Source organism: Prionailurus viverrinus, chromosome C2 (assembly GCF_022837055.1).
Source record: "Prionailurus viverrinus isolate Anna chromosome C2, UM_Priviv_1.0, whole genome shotgun sequence".
NCBI classification, from domain to species: Eukaryota; Metazoa; Chordata; class Mammalia; order Carnivora; family Felidae; genus Prionailurus; species Prionailurus viverrinus.
The window spans coordinates 135,334,492-135,351,806 of record NC_062569.1 but is presented as its reverse complement, the minus strand read 5'-3'; the positions used below and the strand labels follow the sequence as shown (position 1 = coordinate 135,351,806).

General features: G+C 36.2%; 1 pseudogene; it reads left to right on the top strand.

Annotated features, from left to right (window-relative positions):
* LOC125174535 (heterogeneous nuclear ribonucleoprotein D-like) overlaps nucleotides 1–16,941 on the top strand; it is a 193,897-nt pseudogene extending 176,956 nt beyond the window's left edge.
* The last annotated feature ends 374 nt before the right edge of the window (nucleotides 16,942–17,315 follow it).

Sequence of the window (17,315 nt, the reverse complement as noted above, 5' to 3'; positions counted from 1 at the left end):
TATAACTACTAAAGCTCTGAACAACACACTTAAGTCACTTTTATTTATGCTTTACTTATTCAAAACTGACAACATTTTTACTAAGGCATTTTTTTTTCTATTTTCCTCTTTGGATTGTGTGGAAACATTAAAAATATTATCATAAAAACATTTGTAATTAAGAGAAACAGGTCAAAAATAGAATATATAGAAGCTGTATTTTAAAGCACAGTTATAATATTACCTTAAAAGATTTTGAAACTTGTTTTTCCATGTTAATGTTCATCTAGAAAATATACAATTATTTTAAATCAGAGACTTTACATTATTCAGATAAAAGAATTAATGACTTGCAGGTGAAAATGTAAAGGGAAGCCATTACTCACTATTTCTATTGAACAATATATATTTTCACTAAACAAATGCAGGGTAATTTTAATTATTTAAGACATTTGTTTTAGTTATTAAAGATACTTGTTTTAGTTATTAAAGATAAAGATATATTAAAGTTTCTATAAAGTCTTCTCTAGTTTGTATTCCCCTTTTATCTAACCAGAAATCATAATGGCAGAGATATCTATGTGGGAGGTTATGCCCTTTTCATTTTATTGACTAAAGAATTGAAAAGACCCAAGAAGAGAATGTGTGTGTATATGTGTGTATGTTGGGGGTGGTTATAGAAATTTGCCTTTCCCAGATCCTTATATATTATCATAATTGCAGATTCATTCCTACTATTATTTGATATCAAAAGCTATCAGAAAATTATCAGAAAACTGATATCTCGTCTTCCAGCTAGATGCCAGAAACATGATATTTGTTTTTCAGAAATACCTTCACCCCAGAAATATGCACCAAATTTTGTATCTTTCCATTGATGATATATATGAGTTTTTAAAAGATCTATAGGGATGATTTATGCAAGCAAAGGACCCTTAAGATATGTTTTAATATATTAGACCCTTAAGATATGTTTTAATTTATTAAACCTAATTCATAAAACAGATACTTAATTCTATTTTAACTGTATAAGATGTTATTCACCTTTGAGAGGTTTCAGAGTAAAGTGTTATCCATTTCTCACTTAATATCACCAGAGATTCTAAACTGTATTATAAACCTAATATGTTTGATTTCCCTTTTAACTAATGAAATTTTATGACTAAATATGGTGACCTTTATATTCTCAAAATATTATAATGGTCTGAACAAATTTAGGAAGAGCTTAATTTAACATCCTAAGTTTAAATCAATTCTTTAAATGCACCTGCAAATTGGAGCTACATAGTTGATTCTTTAATGGGCATAATTCTCTGAAACATTACAAGAGTATAAAAAGATCAAATATGCACAGTTTCTTAACTCACAAATATGAGTACAAGGACATTTATTTTCTTAATGATGTATATACTTAATTCTAAATCATTCCAATGTTAAAAGAGCCTTACTCATTCAAGGAAGGCCATCCCCATCCAATTTAACAGGATATTACAAGCAGAGATTTTGGCCAGGTCTGAGGCCAGGTCAACAGACACCCAGAGTGTTTTTCATCTACTAGATTGTCATACTGAGACCTTTCTGAATAGGTTTAAGAGCTTGAAAGATCATTGTCCTTAAGGCTCAAATTATCTAATTCTTTCTTCTAACTGAAATATGCAACTTAAAGGTTGAACACACAGTTGGATGTTGCATTTTCTTGGCTTTTAAGACATATAAAGATATTTCTGCTAACTGAAAAAAAATCTTGCATTTTTTTCATATTCATGGATATATAAGCTTCAACAGATATTTAAAACAATGTCCAAATGAATTCTAGATATGGTACATACCATGGCCATGTCTTGATTGCAATCATGCCTCTAACATCTATCTCCAAGTTTTGACGTTTTTCCTCCCTATTGTATGCCTTCAGCCTAGGCTTCCATTTGTTTTATTCTTCTAATCTGCAGTACATGCTACGCAAATACAAGGTTGGCCAGATCCCTCATCAGACGGACTAGTTGTTTCCAGCCTGCTCTTTAAAAAACTGGCTTGTGTTCCTTGTCAATCTTCATTTTGGTAGTACTCTCAATCTATCTTTGTTGAACCACTGGCACCCACAATTCTGTACTTTATTGACTTGCAGGGTACCTGCTGCCTAGCAATGAATGGTAGCATAAGACCCTTTTCCCAGTAGACACTCTAAATGTAAGTATTTGCTCAAATTAAGTTCAAAGAGAACCCCTCCCTTGCAGATAATTTATAAGTTTATCCACTTCCTGATGGGCTACTGTTATAGTTGGGCAACTCCCTTTAGATCTGCATGTACTGTTTTAGCTTCTTCCTTTTACTCATTCACCATGATTGAAGTACTAACAAACCTGGGAACTAACCCAATATGAGAAAAGACATACCTGGAAGCTTTAAATAAAACACGACTTCACTCAAAAATACTATGTTTTGGATATATTATTCCCAATAAAAAATTATAAATACATGCTAAAAATACTGTGTTTTGCTGTCTTTGTCATTGATAACATTTCATATGTATCTATCTTCATCTTAAAACCTGCTACTCAGAACAAAATGTTGAATAGATGATTTACGTCTTCATCTTAAACACCATTATGTTTTCTTATATTTTCCTACTCAAACACTTTCTACAAAGCAAGTACCTTTTTATTGCATTTTAAATATTCCTGGCATTTCAAAAAACATTACAATAGGAATATTTTACAATAACCAAGAAGAATCTCTAATGTTTTCATAGAAAAAAAAATGAATTGATTAAGCCTGTAAGAAAGGTAATAAGAGAGATCTTGTTTTCACATTGTTCTAAAGAATTTCTTCCCAGAGAGCATTCAGACCAACGTGGAAATCACATAAAAGTAAGTTATAACTCAAAGGTCTACAGCACTATAACATACCCGTCTTCTGCCACAGCAGAAATAGAGGTGACCCTTTTAAGCTGAAGAAAAATAATTAAGGATCACGAGATCATTATAGAAAGACAGGCAAAAAGAATAATTGTACTTTGTCCTTGCTCAGTATACGAGTTAGGTCTTCCTAATAAAAATTTAAATAAAAAATGATTTGAGGGGCGCCTGGGTGGCTCAGTTGGTTAAACGTCCGACTCCTGGTTTCAGCTCAGGTCCTGATCTCACGGTTCATGAATTTGAGCCCCACTTCGGGCTCTGTGTAAGATCTCCATGCTTACAGCATGGAGCCTGCTTGGGATTCTCAATCTCTCCCTCCTTCTCTGCCCCTCCCCCCACTTGTGCACGCTCTCTATCTCTCTCTCTTTCAAAATAAACTTAAAAAATAATTCAAATAAAATATATGATTTAATGAGTAAGCAGGATATAAGAGGAGGAGATAGTAAGGGACCTTTAGAAAACTGTGTATTACTGTTCAAGGCTACATTGCCATCTGCCTGTGAAGATTCTTCCTTCATCAGGAAGAGTGACGGACATAATGACTCACCCTTGTGTAGTATCATATACATCTAATTTCTCAAGAAATTATTTAAGTATGTTACATCAATGGGCAGGAAAAATTCATGAGGTTTTTTTTTTTTTTAGTTTTTATATTTAATTCTATATTATGAGAAGTTTTGCATGCTTGCTATTTATAAAGGTTTTGATTGCAGAAATAAAAGAGACTGATTATCAGAGCTCTGAAAAAGAAAATAAGTAATGCTATGGATGAAATCCTAGTGTCAGTCATGTCAGGTATGGAGAAGTGCAGCTGTTCAGTGGGCCTGAGGCTAGACAGTAATAGGCAATGTCTTCTGTACTTGACTGTGAATGAACCTCTCTGGGGGTGTGTCTTTAAAGACTAGGAGGTGGTAGAATTACTGAGCAAGGAAGAGCTCCTTCACTGCTAATATTTCTGGGAAAAAAAAAGAATCCAAGGAAAGTTATTTAAAGAGCAGAAGGCTAAGAAATTATGGTGGCTAATATCACATAGCTATCTTAAATATAAAATAAAAAGTCCCTGTTTCCTATTACTTAACTCTTTGGAGTAGCATCTGTCTCTTAGCAACTGAAATTATCATTCACTGACCCATGAGAGGAGACAATTTTCATTAGTGCATGACAAGGAAAAGGGTGTTTCCTTAGACTTATGGCAAAAAAACAAAACCATCTGAAGAAGAGAATTTCTAGGAGAATTTCTAGGTGAGACTGACTCTAGGGTACTTAGAAAAGAAAATTTGGGGCAGTGATGACTCCACCAAAACTGAGACCAGAGTTTGATAGATAAATAAGTAAGCAAGTTTTCTCTTCTCTTTTTTGCCCTGCCTCAAAGAAGTCTGTTTCTTCTCTCCCCCTCTCCATTTCTCTTTCGCTCTCTCTCTCAGAAAGACTCTGGAAATAGATAGATAGATAGATAGATAGATAGATAGATAGATAGATAGATAGATAGATAATAGAGAGACAGATAGAGATAGATATAGAAAGAAATAGAAATATCTAGTCATTGTAAAAGGAAATGGAAGAAAGATATGAATTATGAAAAAGTAATGAGGAAAACATTTATAAAACCTTTAAAACTAAGTGCCAAAGGAGATATAATGTCCTTTGAATGTTGCTAGAATTTCTTTCATTTTTCCCTTCTCTACCTCCCAAGCTACCCAAGGGAGTTTCTCTCGTCCCAGTAAAATTCTAGCAACATAAAATGTAAGCAGTATACATACTTCAGAGGAAAAGTCATCCGCCATTCTCCAAGCAGTTCAGGGATTTCAGCAGCATGAAGTGTGCTCAGATTCGTGTGGTTTCCACAAGGATGTTGGAGGATTCTCCAGAAGAACACATATGGTATACACATGTGAAGAATACTGTGAGGATGTAACTCAATACCCTACCAACAAAATCATTTCTTTTTGGTACATGGTCCATTCTTGTTGGAGAAAATGGTCCATTCTTGTTGGAGACAATGGATAGAGAAATAAGGCTCAAATGAAGCAGTTGTTCCCAACCTTCCACAACCTTCTCACATGGTTTAATGTAAATGGCTACCTAAGATCTAGTTCCCACACACAAAAAAATAAAAATAAAAAATAAATGAGTTCTATTATTTTAATAAATGTACAGTAAATAAGAAACATGTAACAGCACTCACTCCATTAACCAATTTTCCCACCGTTTTTCATGAAGGAAGCATCACTTACAACCTATGCATTTTTCCTGTGATGCTGACTGATGACTGGATAGAAGCAGTTGCCAGGGGGCTGGAAGTGGGGGACACAGGGAAAGGTTGGAAAAGGGTACCAACTTTCAGTTGTAAGATAAATAAGGTCTGAGGCTCTAGTGTAGAACAAGGCTATTCTAGCTGATAAGGCTGTATTCTATAATTGAAATTTGCTAAAAGAGTAGAGCTTGAATGTTCTTAATCAAAAAAAAAAAGAGGGGGTAAATATATGAGGTGATGGATGCATTAATTATCCAGATGAGAGGAATCCTTTCAGAATGTATGCATTTATCATATCACCGCCTCGTGGACTTTTAAGTTTCTTAATCATATTTCTCAGCTTCAATAAAGCTGAAAACAAGAATAGCAGGCTGGCAATTGGCAAGTCTTACTGACTTCTCTCAGAACATGATTTGGATGTTCATTGGCTTCCATTTTCAGGTATTCATTCTTTAATAAAGTCTTAAAGCATCTTTAGAACCCAGTGACTGCATACCAAAGCAGGGCAGCGTGTGAAGAAACAGATTCCCCTTTCAGCGATTCCTCTTCTGTTCTTATAATCTGATTTGGGAGGCCAGGCAACCTGTTCATCACCCACAGCGTTATTACCTCAGAAGCACAGACCACATGAGATTTACCTGTGAACCTTTCTCAGTTGAAATTAGGGCTTCATTCGTTTTGCCTCAACTGCTTTAGTTTTCTGAACAAGAAAGTGTTTAGTAACACCAGCAGCTGAGGAAAATCTTGAGGGAATTACTTGCTAACCAGTTGAAGCATGTTACTTTCACTCTCTCATGACAGTGCCCTTAAATTCACAAACTGGATACTCATTTTCCATTTGTAATCACCAAAGATAGAACTTTCACAGACATACAATTTTTTCAGAAATCTTCACTGAGGGTGACATGTGAGAATTGATTAAACTCTGACTATACCCACATAAGATTGGAATGAAAGTGGAAAAGTATAATCTTTATTATTTTAAAAAATCACACTTAATTTAGTCAATTAATGCTAGTCAATTTGCTCAATTAATATTAATGACAATTTATAAATTTCTTTGACAGGTTTGGATTTCTTATTTATTAAAAAGCACTGCTACCTAATTCCTGACTGACTAATAAATTTACATATCCAGGGAGAGTATAATGTGGGCAAAAGTGACTACTTTCATTTTTTCAGAAATTGTCTTTCATCTTTGAAAATGTTCTTTAAGTTTATTTTTGAGAGAGGAGAAAGAGAATACTTGAGTGAGGGAGAGGCAGACAGAGAGAGAGAGAGAGAGAGAGGGAGAGAGAGAATCCCAAGCAGGCTTCACGCTGTCAGAATCAGAGCCCAACACAGAGCTTGAACCCATGAACCATGAGATCATGACCTGAGAAGAAATCCAGAGTCAGCCACTTATCTGACTGAGCCACCCAGGCACCCCTGAGACTATTTTAATAAATGAAACCACAAAATAAAAAATAAACTTGATTTTCAAAATTAATTTCATTCTAATTAAAATTTTCACTTTATTTTTTTAATTAGAGAATACTGACTGGGAGCTCTTTGAGATTCTTTTAATGACGATGGGGAAGAATGTCCAGTGCACCAAATAGCTGAGGCCAAACAAATGGTTTTTTCTAACTTTTAATGTTTTTTAACACTTTTTTCTTGAATAGACCTCAATTACACAGGAGAGAATTAAGTATAATCTTTAGTTTATGACATCCTGTCATTCCTGGCTCCAAACATAGCCCTCTGTTACTTACCTGTTGGTTAGTTCATTTATTGTTACTTATGTAATGACCCACATATGAACTCACTGACAACTTAAGTAGGACAAACATTATGGCTTTGCCAAGATACTCAACTATAACTCAACCAACATGTGGCCATGCAGTGCTGGATTTAGTATTTTGAGGATGGAAACATTAAAAGAAAGCAGGGATAATTTTAGTTGGAGACAGACGACTCACAGGTAATTTGCAAGAATCCCATGCACTCCTGGTTTGTCCCCACAGATAATCTGCATTTTGGGTAGGAATGCAAAAGTTCCAGAAGAATCTTGCCTCAGAACAATGGACTATGATAACAGCCTGTGAGTTCCACATGCTTTCCAGAACAACAATAATACAAAAAAGCAAAACAGTGACTTGAGGGCTGTTCTGTGGATTTCAAGACTGTGGGAGGAGTGTGATGAGCATCCCTGACAGTTATTCCTTTCTCAGGTAATAGGTTGAGTCCATATCCCTTCCTTATCTTCTCTGCAAAAGATTGCTTATAATTTGAATAATTACTGCTGCCAGAGGGTGATACACAAACACACACACACACACACACACACACACACACACACCAGCAAAATATACTTCTATATATTAATAATATATATTAATAACATATATTATAATATATTAATAATAAAATACATTGATATATATACAGTTCCAAACTTATATAACATTTACTTGACCACTACCATAGCCCTATCTTTTTGTAAGTGCTGCTGTTACTTTATAATGATAATGTCTTACTATTTCCACACTTTCTATTGGAGTCCCCAAAAATGGTGAAGTTTTTGTTCCAGTTCTTGGCACTAGCCGTAAGGGGAAAAAAAAGGAATGAAAGCTTAATTTTAATTATAATTAAACACAATATAGAACAATACAGAAAGTTTAGGAGGCTCTGAAAAGAAAAAAAAAAAATCATCCAATATAGCAGCTGGCGTGAGACTTAAACATATGTCATATCATTTCACTTTTCTTCTCAAGCACTTCGATGTTTTCTCATTTCTCAGACAACAAACTCTCAGTTCTAACAATGGCTTAAGAGGCCCACGATGATCTGTACTTGCTTCTCTTATATCTCTGACCCCATCCCTGTGACCCCCAGTTCACTCATTCTCCACCAGCCACACTGGGCTCTTGCTGTTCTGGCATGCACTAGGTGGGATCTCAGAGCAGAGCCTCTGTTGCCACCGCTCCCTCCCCAGGCATGTTCTGCTCTCAGGACATTTGCCAAGTGCTGCTCCCTTGGCCTGTTCCACTGTATTTCCAGAAACCTGGCCACTTTGCTTGCTCTGTGTTACCTTATCAAGGAGCCCACGCCTACAGCTCTGTTGAAAATCCAATCCTATCCTTAAGCCCCACAAATGCAAATCATCTGGCTATTTTCTTTGTCTACTTCAATTGTCTTCTGAAATGCACTCTCTTCTGACAAAGCATAACTGACTTAGTTGTTTTGTTGATGGTCTGTGATCTTCCACCTGAGTGAGAAGCCAGGACTTGGATGCATCTCCAATGTTAGAGGGAGCCCTGCCATGTAGTTTCTACTCAATAAACATGCAACTCACGCTGTTTTTTATTTTATTTTAATTTAATTTATTTTATTTTATTTTATCTTATCTTATCATCTTATCTTATTACTATTATCTTCTGTGTTTTTTTTCCTGCCACGTGCATGGTTATTTCTTATCTTCCAGTGAGTTGTGTGTTTTCCAGCTCTCCATTAGGCTGTCCCCAGCCCTCCTCTCTGTACCAGATAGGAGCACAAGTCAGATTTGGCACGGTTTTAATAGCCTTTATCTATTTAGTAAGGAGGCATTTGGAAGTCTGATGTCTCTCTATGCCTGTGGGCTCATTGTCTGACAACTTTTCTCAGCATTTGGCAGCATTAAGAGCAACAGTTTCATAACTAACACCACTCTTAATCACTCACTCATCATAACTAACTTGTGAGGTCTTTCTGCCTGTCTGCTCCTTGGGCTTTGGCATTACACAGAGTTGTCTCTCCTGATTTTCTGGCCTGTAAGGGAAATCAATCCAGTGTCTGCCTGCTTGGTTGAGCCACACATCCCATGCAGACTTTCTTTTGGTGCTTCCCCTGAAGCCTGATGATCCTGCACACGTTCAGCTGGTTCTAGCCTAACTACACATCTGAAACTATTACAACATTTACTGCTCCAGTCCTAAAGATCATCTCTTTCAACTTACGTTTTTATCTAAAATCAGTGCTTTGAATGTTTTGGAATACACTATGTTGTTAACATGATTTTTTTAAATGAAAGCAAAAGAAAAATATACGTGATTTTGGTAGAATTTAAGTTTGCATCTATTATGGATAAAGTCTTGCTAAGACTTTTTGTCTCTGATTTGGAAAGATATGAGTTTCTGGGGCCAAGTCAGGGCTGTAAAACAGACTGTGAATATGTCAGAAAAGCAAGACTATACAGGTAGCATCAAAAAGACAACAGTGTTTTCCCCAGACGGAACCATAAACTGCCAAAAGGGAAATTGTCACAGCTGCATTAATCTTCTTTCTCTTTGTTTTTTTCTCTCACTTGTGTCTCCGGAATTGTGGTAGTACAGAGCTGTACTGACATTGTATCCAATGAGTGGGGAGAGGAATCTCCCTCCATTACGTCCTAAATGATGAAAACATTTTTGTGATAAGAGCCTGTAATAGTCTAGAGTGTCTGATATTAGAAGGTAAATTACCTCTTTGGTGGAAAAGCTTTCAATCATTTAGGGTAAGCTCTCCCTCCATGGCCGTGACTTTGCCCATAAAAATAGAAGAGAATATAAAACTCTTCACATCATACAAAAGCATTTCCTTTACCTTTTAAAGGTAATCTTTAACAAAGGTAACAAAGGTAAATCTTTGCTTGAAGATTATGTGGATTAAATACCTAAAGATTTCTGATTTTTTTACCCATGACTTTTGAAGGAGATACATGGGCAAAAGTAAGATAAACGAATAATAATTTCAAAAGTTGTTTTAAATCTATTCTTGCTTCAAGATATAAAAGTATCAAAGTATGGAATAGTCTCATGGGCATATAATGTTAAATGGACCAAATTACTTAATGATCCTCTCAACACATGCTTTTGTAATTCAGATTTGCTCCTATAGCTTTGCATAGTTTATACAGTGTGCAGAATCTTAATCTCTTCATCACATCATCGGCATTCAAGATAATGAGGTTTTGACATATTTAAAAGGAGGTAAATCTAATGAAGAAATCATATACACAAGTCAAATTGCATTTAAGATGTTTCCCTACTTATCACTAGAATTAAAGGTGTAATTTAATATGGATTTTTGATTAAAAACAGATGGTTCACATCTGTTCCCCAAATGAAAAAAAAAAGCCATTTTAACTGAAAAGTGTAAGTCACTGAAGTAATATCTGATGAGGAAGACATGTTGAATATAGTTTGATTCTGTCACCACAGATAGGTTCTGATATCTGTCCACTGTAAAGTAACGAGAATAAAAATAAATACATTTGTAGAACAATATCCTCACAGGAATTATCCCATGTTACAAGATGTTCCAGAGGTTAGCTGTGTGAACTTTCAGGCAATGCAATCTTTTCACAATGAACCCAGCCAACAACCTAAGAGTTTGACAAACTTGAGGAGAAGGTGATATGGCCAAATAGTAGATTTTCAGCTAGCTTTTTGAGAATGAGGTTCTTTGTGAGACACAGGTTGTAAGGTAAACTCTATGATTCTTACCTCCTGGCATTCACATCTTTATGCTATGACTTCCCCTTGAGTGTGGCAGACCTGTTACTTGCTTTAATCTGATAGAATATGGCAAAGTTGATAGGGTATATGTAATCACATATACATGATTATGTTGATAAAACTGCAACACCCATATTGGGAAGAAACTCTTCCTTGCTGGCCTGGGAGAAGCAAGCTTCTATGTTCAGATCGAAAGTCAAAGAGCTGAGGGTAGCCAGAAATCAGCAAGAAAAATCAGATCTCAGTCCAGTAGCCTGAAAAGAAGTGAATTCTGTTAACAACCACGTGTGTTTGGAAGTAGGTTTCTCCCCAGTCAGACCTCGTAAGAGGCTGCAAACTGCAGCCTTAACCATCACCTTGATTGCCCGTTTAAGACCCTAAAGCAGAGTATCCAGCTAACCAAAGACAAGACTCTTGACTTGCAGAAAGAGTGAGACAATATATAGGTGTTATTTTAAGCTTCCAAATTTACGGCAATATTATTATGCTGCAATACATAGCTAATACAACCACTTTTGGACTCTGCATTTCATAAGATGTTCTTTCTCACTAAAGAAAGGCAAAGCATTCAAAATTAGCAGTGATGTTACAGGACCCATTGGAATGGTTAAAGGCGACACAGAGAGCTCTGGCCCTTTAGAAATGGTGAGAAATGATTTGCATAAAGGTAATGCTGCTAAAACTTCTGTAAGAACCAATGAGAATATAAGTTATCCAATTGAATAGGGTGGTATCTTGAAGGAAATAATCATTTTTCAATAATCATTCGTTCAGTTTGATAGCACATCAAGGATGGTGAAGGTGCTTAGAAAGCATTCCTGTGCGCCGTAGTGATTATGAATGCAACATCTTTGTAGGATGCTAAGATATTTTATGAACATAAGGAGCACTATTCCTGAAACTAAGAGGCCACATTACTTTTAGAAGACACCACCTTGAAACACAGATAGGCATATGACCAAGAATATGTTCTAAAAGTATAGTTAAGGTCATGATCTTAGATTGAAGGCAAGAGCCAGTTTGCAAATTTTAACAGTGAAATCCTTATTTTTAAATTATTAAAATATAGAGTATAATAATTAAGCTGTGGATATATAAGAAAATTGAACATTATCATATATTTACCCATTATAAATTTTTAAAATTTTTGCTATAATTTATCAGTTCCATATAAATTATAGTATCTGCAAATTATTTTCTAGATTGTAGAATCAATTACAAATATGCTTTCTCAAATATATGCTAATATATATTTTTTTAAGTCAGGTTAAGGATTCAGTAAGTAATTGTATGAAAATAAGAATGTTCTATATTGCCTTTTCACTTACTAGGTTCTTATGACTTTAACCCATTTCTTTATGGAAATCTCATGTCTGAAAGGTGCAATATACCATTTTGTTCCTGTTAATTTATTTTCACTTTCTCACTTATAGAGAATACCTACAGATAATGGATTGATGTAGACATTATCATCAGTATAATTTCATAACTCTCAGCAGATAAGCATTAAAGAGTTTTCTTCCACAATGGCAGATGGCAGCATGTTAGATAATTGTAAATTATTACATATAAGAATTATACTGTGATGGAAGCTAGAAAGAAAAAGGGACTGATAATTTTTTTGAGAAGACAAGAAAAATGAAAATTGAATTTTAAAAATCGGGAGTTGTATATCACTACAGTATTGACCAAACTGTATTTTTTTGAACTATCATTCACCACAAGTGGTCCAACGACACAACAGGAGAGGAAAAAAGTCAAGTCCTACAGAGATTGCAGATGACAGCCCAGTACTCAAATTCCTAATCAAATCACCACCATCTGCGTAACTTGTGATCAAATCTGCTTTTGCATTTGGCTTTTATCTCCTCAGGGGTATTAGTCTTAATGCACAGATACCTTAAATAGAGAAGAATAATGGATTTGAAGATGAAAAAGAATAGCATGACCCACAGAGAATAAGAGTCAAGAGCTCTGTTTATTATTATTACAAACTCTTTGTCCATGTGTTTGTAACTGTTTCCCAAGATTTAACCGATTGTGTACAGGGAAGACATGATGTTCTGCATTCTGACCCCTCTGTATTACCTGTCAGCTCGTAATTGATAAATGTTAATTAACTGACTCACTGGCTAAATACTGCCTGGAAAACACAAAGAGTAATCCTGAGATCAGGGAATTCGTTATTTCTGGGGTACACACAGGGTACTCCCTTGTTACTTTCTTCCTGCTTTCCAGAACACATCTAATCTATGTATTTAAAAGTGTATTGTGTTTCTTTCCTTGTTTTAAAATTCTTGTACCTGGATTGGTGAGCCAGGATGAAATGCATACCGGTGCATTTCTGCAGAGATCAATGACACTGTAGTTCATTTTGACATGAACAGAGCCAGAAATACAGATACTCTTAAACCTTATATGTTATTCAGTGCTTTTCAAATATATAACAGAACTAACTTAAATATGCCTCATAGAAGCCCAAAGCAGAAATGCATGGAAATTTAGGAAGAAACTGAAATCAAGCATTGTAAAGTTCTTGGCCTTTCTCTTTTCTCCCTGTTTCCCTATTTATCTATTTATTTCCCCTTCTAGAAATGCCTTTGCTTCTCTAGACCCCATGACAAATCTGTCTATCTGTATTGATATTGAGGTTATGTGTTATAATTCCAGCCTTGTGAACTGGCTAATTGGTCCCAGTTGCAAATTCAGGGAAACATACGACAGTGAGCCAACTTGGAAAGGTGTCCATTGCTAATCTATCCAGAGAGGGCCAAGAGAATGAGCCATAGTGGAATATAATGGTTCATAGCAAATTTCCCAAAAAAGCAGCAGTCTGTCTATAGTGTAATCTTAGAGTGAATTGTACAATGAATCTTAGAATGTAATCTTAAATGAATCAAGAAATATCATTCCACTTCAAGGTTTTAAAACTTCGAGCACTTTTATCACTGTGTCTTTTGTATTGAACTCAGCAATGTGTACACATCTCCAAGAAAGGCACCTGACTTTTGTCCTCTTCATTTCCACAAATAAAACAGGTGAGAGGCAACTGTCAAGAAAAGTTTAATCCAAGCTGAAATTACTAGATAAATTAACAGTGCAATCCCTTGCTTTCATTATCTTTTCATTTCATACAGTTTCACATTTTTAAAAAGGAATTCATGAATATATTTACATGAAAATGACATAAATGCAATAGACACTATAGAGGAAGGCCAAGAAATTTTCTAGGTCTGTTAGGCACAGCTTTTTTTTCCTTTCTAGACACTGCTTTTTCTTTTGTCAATTTAAAGGAAGGTAGTAAATGTTTAAATCAATTTTCATTTTGTTCAAAATGCTCAATCACTAAAACCAAGTGATAACCTGTTCATTTCAGATACTTAATGAAAACTAACAAAAGGTATGAAAAACATCTACTACCAGTGGTATGCTAGATCCAGCATGTGCTGGATAATGAAAGCTGTTTTTACAAGTTGGTTATTAAATACAGCTGTCCTTGAAAGTTAAGCTATATAAACTTACTTGAATTATTTTTAAAAGGTAATAAAGGCTGAAAACTGCATCCTAATTATTTTACTGTATTTTACTATCATGTATGGTCTTGAGGTTATTTTGTCTATTTAATCTATATGGGGGAAATACATAATAGTGTACTACAACACATTTCTTCTAACTTTACATTCAATAACATAATATCACATTGGTAGTTCAAAAGTCGTCATAACAGGGATGCATAATCAGACCATAGAAATGGGCAAATGTTACAATCAGGGTTTTTTCTTGTTGTTTACCGAGCTTATTGTTAAACATTTATCAATCTACTGTATGTTAGTCTTTAGAAGTATGAATTATATATTTTGCAGTTATCTAGAGATAGATAAACTAAAAATCCCAAAGAACATGCTAGAAGAAAAACATTAGCTGGGGAAAATGACCTGTTTTGCTTCATTTCTTCTGCTTGAAAGTGTTGATACCTTGTAGTTTGCGGAGTGCTCAGTGCAGTATTATGGGAAGTATGGGACAGTTACTTGAACCAGGTTAATTAAAAACTCCAGAGATGATTGATGAATACCCAATGAAAAGATGTGGCAGGAGATTCAGAAGGAGGGGTCAGGAAGAAAGATAAAAATGTTTAAAATATTTTATTTTTAGAAGACAAATGTGCTAGGTAGGGTGTAAGTCAATGTTCTCCTCCCTCACTAAGATGTACGTTATCCGGGAGGCTTTGGATTTGGACATAATATTGAAGTTTGGGAGTCATCCTAAGATGGAAAAATAAGCCCAACCAAGATACTACAGTCCCCTTAAGTCCAGTCACCACTTTCAATCTATTAGATTGTCAAAAGTTATCTTAATGTATTCATTACTCAACCTGTTTCTTTTTTATAAAACAATGAAAATAATCTTTCATAAAAGTAGCTACGACTCTTTCACCGCCATTTTAGACGAGTTCGGGCACGTTCAGGGTGGTATGTCCCTACTTTCACCGCCATTTTAAACCCAGCTCCATACAAGGCTCCGCTGCTGCTGTTGCAGCTTGACCTGGACCGCGTGGCCGGCACCCGCAGTGGACAACTCAGCCACCATGAGGATATGAATGAATACATCAGTACAGAGGAATTTGCAGAGGGATGTAAGATCAACGCCAGCAGAATGACAGTAAAATGTTTACTGCGACAGAGGCAAGAAAGACCTGACTGAATATTTGTCTCAATTTGGGGAAGTTGTAGACTGCACAGTTAAAACAGACCCAGTGACTGGAAGATCAAGAGGATTTGGATTTGTGCTTTTCTTTTTTTTTTTTTTTTCAACGTTTATTTATTTTTGGGACAGAGAGGGACAGAGCATGAACGGGGGAAGGGCAGAGAGAGAGGGAGACACAGAATCGGAAACAGGCTCCAGGCTCTGAGCCATCAGCCCAGAGCCCGACACGGGGCTCGAACTCATGAACCGCGAGATCGTGACCTGGCTGAAGTCGGACGCTTAACCGACTGCGCCACCCAGGCGCCCCATGGATTTGTGCTTTTCAAAGACGCTACTAGTGTTGATAAAGTTTTGGCACTGAAAGAACACAAACTGGATGGCAAATTGATAGATCCCAAAAGGTCTAAAACCTTTTGGAAAATGTTTATTTATTTTGAGAAAGAGAAAGAGAAAGAGAGCATGTGCATAAGAGTAGGGGAGAACAGGGGCGCCTGGGTGGCGCAGTCAGTTAAGCGTCCGACTTCAGCCAGGTCACGATCTCGCGGTCCATGATTTCGAGCCCCGCGTCAGGCTCTGGGCTGATGGCTCAGAGCCTGGAGCCTGCTTCCGATTCTGTGTCTCCCTCTCTCTCTGCCCCTCCCCCGTTCATGCTGTCTCTCTCTGTCTTAAAAATAAATAAACGTTGAAAAAAAAATTAAAAAAAAAAAAAAAAAAGACTAGGGGAGAACAGATAGAGAGGGAGAGAGAGAATCCCAAGCAGGCTCCGCACTATCAGCACAGAGCCCAACTTAGGGCCAGATCCCAGGAACTGTGAGATCATGACCTGAGCTGAAATCAAGGGTCAGTCGTTTCATCGACTGAATCACCTAGGTTCCCCAAGGCTAAAGATTTAAAAGAAAAAGAACCCCCCCAAAAAGGTTTCTGTGGGTGGATTGAGCTCAGATACTTCTGAAGAACAAATTTAAAAATGTTTCAGAGACTTTAGACAGATTGAAAATATTGATGTTCCCACAGCTACAAAAACAAATGAAAGAAGAGGATTTTTTTTATCACATGTACTGACAAAGAGCCAGTGAAGAAATTGTTAGAAAGCAGATATCATCGATTTGGTTCTGGGAAGTGTGAAATCAATTGCACAACCCAAAGAGGTATATAGCAGCAACAGCAACAAGAAGAAGGAGGAAGAGGGGCTGCAGCTAGTGGTCAAGGTGGTGCTAGAAGCCTTCTCATGGATGAAGTCAGCACCAACACTGGAACCAAGGATTTAATAACTATTATGATCAAAGACATGGAAATTACAGTAGTGCCTATGGTGGTAATCAAAACTGTTGTGGCTAGGGCCACTATGATTATATTGGGTATAACTATGGGAACTATGGATATGGACAGGGATATGCAGACTACAGTGGCCAACAGACACTTAGGGCAAGGCATCTGGAGGGGGTGGCGATCACCAAAACAATTACCAGCCATACTAAAGGAGGATGTTGGAGAAAACAAGAGGAGCTTGCTCAAGTAACCCATCTTGCAGGATGACAGTGAAGACTGGCCTTCTGTTGATCTAAAATGATTCTTTTGTAAAAGACTTCTCATGTACAAGACACAACTGTGTCCAACTGCTGATAGCCGCCAATTAGTTTTCTATGTATTTACTTTGTCTTTTATGTGTCATGACTCGATGTGGATTTCTGTTTATACAAATTTTATTTGTGTGATTTCCTGTTAAACCTCCAACAAATGCTTCCCTATGTGATTGTTTCTCTGTGTCAGGTACTAAATAGCTCTGTAAAAGTATAATTTTAAATAAGCAATAATTAAGGCACATTTTATTTTGTAAGGAGTTTGGGTCCATACAGAGAAACCGTGGTCCTTTAGGAATAGCCAATGTCACCCTGTTCCCCATTTTTGTTAGATGTATTCTGTGCTCCAAGGCTTTGTTTCCCTGTT